A 3070-nucleotide genomic window follows, 5' to 3' on the forward strand; every position below is an offset into this window, starting at 1 on the left:
ATATCATAGAGCGCGCTGGAGGCCCACATGGCTAGTCGTGGTTCGAGTCCCAGACTTGGTGGCTTGCTTTCTCACTTTCCCTCTCTCATTCTCTCTGTCTCTCTCACTCTGTCCTTCCCTGGTCAAATTAAAATAAATAAAATAAAATAAAATAAAATCTTAAAAAAAAAAGCTGACCTCAGAAGTAGAGAGCAGAATGATGGTTGTCGGGCTGGGAGGTAGGGGGAGTTGGGAGATGTTGATCAAAGGATCCAGAGTTTCAACTGATGGATCAATTTTGAGGCTCTAACATAAGCATGGTCACTATAGTTGTATAGTGATAGTTAATAGTACCAAATACTTAATATTTGATAAGGGTAAAGAAAATTAGTGGGGGAGGGGGTGAAAGCAGGCAGCATGGTGGTTAAGGTGATTGAATACCACTGTGTGGTTCAAGTCCTGGACTCAGTAGGTTGAGAAACATGCTGGGTGCATGTATGTGTATGCCCAAAATCCTAATAGAATGGAAAAGGGATTGTGACATGACCATACCACCTGGGGATGCTTTCCCTCTCTGTCTCTGTCTGTCGTGTTGAGTGTATACAACTTATAGCATTAAAAAAAAAAGGAGGGGCCAGTAGGTGGCATGGTGGTTAAGAGCGCTGGACTCCCACATGGCCAACCATGGTACGAACTGGGTCTGGCAGCTTGTTCTCTCGCTCCCCCCTCCCTCCTCTCTCACTCTGTCCCTCTCTGGTCAAATTAAAATAAACAAACAGGAATAAATAAAGCTAGATTAAAAAAAAAAGCTACAGATTTTCAAACACAAATATCCAGAAACAATCAAAGGCAACTATTTATACAAGAAGAAACAATGAATAAGAAAAAGTAGAAACAAGATACAACAGGGAGAAAAAAAATAGGATGCTTACTATTAGAATTTTCAGAATTGTGGGGCCAGTAGGTGGCATGGTGGTTAAGGGGGCTGGAATTCCTGCATGGTCTGACACAGTTCAAGTCCCAAACCTGGCAGCTTGCGTGTGTGTGCACGCGCACGCATATGTGTGTGTGTGTGTGTGTGTGTGTGTGTGTGTTGCGCTCTCTCTCCCTCCCTCTCTGTTTTTCTCTGGCAAAACTCACGTGAAAATAAATAAATAAATAAATAAAATAATTTTTAAAAAGGAATTTTTCAGAATTGTAATGTAAAATAACCATACTTGATACATTCAAGAAGCTAAATGCCAAAATGAAGAAAAAAAAAAGAGAGAGAAAAAGAAAAAAATAGTGGGGTAAATGAAACTTAAGAAATAGAATTCTCTCATGCTTTTAAAGACCATTCTGTACCCTACAAAGATGTGTAATAATTATATGTAAATCATAAATTACAACAAATATTTAAAGAGAAGAAAAGAAATCAAAGTCTCAAGTAGAAAATCTGTGAGTTTAGTCTGCCCTCTAGAGGGAAAATTGAGTTCAACAGCCTATATAAAGTGAGGCTTTAAGAAGCTGGGGGAGAGGCGTTGGTGCTGAGTAAGGTACAAGGCAGCACTAACAGTTTTTAAGGCAACACAGGTGAGGCAGATCTGTTCCATGCTGCCTTGAATGGACTTTACAATATTAACAAACCAAACCTTTAAGAGCTTGCCATTGCCTCTAAGTCAGAATTATTCTCCTTAGCTTGATATGAGCCTGGTTAATCATCTCTAATCTGGCCCTACTCTATTTCCCTCCACTCCAAGATTAAATTATTCAACACTATCCTCTAAATACAACTTGAACACCCCATGTCCTTTCCAAATTTGCTATTTTCCTCTCCATTGTGCCTAATTCACTACTGTGCAAATAGTAGGTATCAAAAAGCAATTTATTGATCGGTTAACCTCATCCTGTCTATTGAACTTTAAGCACCTGATGGTACTATTTTAAAAGGAAGAGAACATGATGTACCAAAGCCTATGGGCAGGAAAAAACTTGAAGGCCCCTTTATCTATTCTTGTCCCTTTAAGGAGACCAGGATGCCATTTTCCTTTCTTAAAAGTCTAGAGGTATAATTCTTTCTACATCTTACTCAAATAGAACAAGATATTTTTGCTTACCTAACATGGTGGGTGCCCAAGAAATATGCCTAAATGATCAAACAATGACCTTATTCAGCTTAATGTACTTTTTCTTTATACCTCAAACCGCAGTCTGCGATGTGGGAGTCCAGCGCCCTTAACCACCAAGCCATGGCCCCACCCTCACCTTATAGGTCCCCCTCAGCTCCTGCTACTCTTACCCTTGAATTTTTATTACTGTATTTATTCCTTTATGTTAAAATTGTTTGCTTTTTACTTGCCTTCTTTTCCTAGGCTATTAGCAGGATAGAGTTCTATTCATCTCCAACTATACAGTAGCGCAGTTCTTCGGCCATAATAGACGATCGATAAATGTCTGCTGAATTGAATCACTCCTTCCTGGTATATTATGAGTCTGTTCTTTTTAATCTTACTCATGATGGAAAAATTAACAGAATGATAAGACTTTAGATTTAGACGGTATCTTAGAAATCTAATCAATTTTCCTCGTTTTATAGATGTGGAAACCCAGGGCTGTTCAGAATCACACAATTTGTTGGCCTTTGTTCTAAAAGAATCAGACAATTGTAGGAAAGAAAAATTCCTCCGACGGAGGCTAAGCTATTTTGTTGTTCATTGTGTTCGGAGCCTCAAGTTCTCAGGAACAAAAATGAATTCCCTTATCAGTTTTTGAAACTTCACGATCCTGTGTTCCACATCCTATGCGTCAGGGCTGATGAAAGCAATTTTGGTAAAAACTAGGTGGATGTGGAGATTTTTATCCTCTATACTCCCCGTTGCTCTCACTGATGCATGCTCACATTGCTTTGGAAGGGTTCATTTTGAGAATGTCTTGCAAACTACATTTGCTTCAAATGGCAAGACAGACAAAGATTCAATCAAAATCTAAATTAAATGTCTAAACTGCCTCTCCCACAGTCTAAACTCAGACTCACTGTTCCACAGTCACTTCTATTTTCCTGTAATATCAGGCCCTCTGTTCATGAGTCAAAAGTATCTTTCACTTTTTTGGG

At 39.0% G+C, this 3070-nt stretch overlaps 1 protein-coding gene across 1 annotated transcript in view; it reads right to left on the reverse strand.

Moving 5' to 3' along the window:
* PIK3C2B (phosphatidylinositol-4-phosphate 3-kinase catalytic subunit type 2 beta) overlaps positions 1 to 3070 on the reverse strand; it is a 106040-nt gene that overhangs the window by 93022 nt on the left and 9948 nt on the right. The gene's annotated exons all lie outside the window — the stretch shown is intronic.

The sequence above is a fragment of the Tupaia chinensis genome, unplaced genomic scaffold (assembly GCF_000334495.1).
Source record: "Tupaia chinensis unplaced genomic scaffold, TupChi_1.0 Scaffold000627_1, whole genome shotgun sequence".
Lineage (NCBI taxonomy): Eukaryota > Metazoa > Chordata > Mammalia > Scandentia > Tupaiidae > Tupaia > Tupaia belangeri.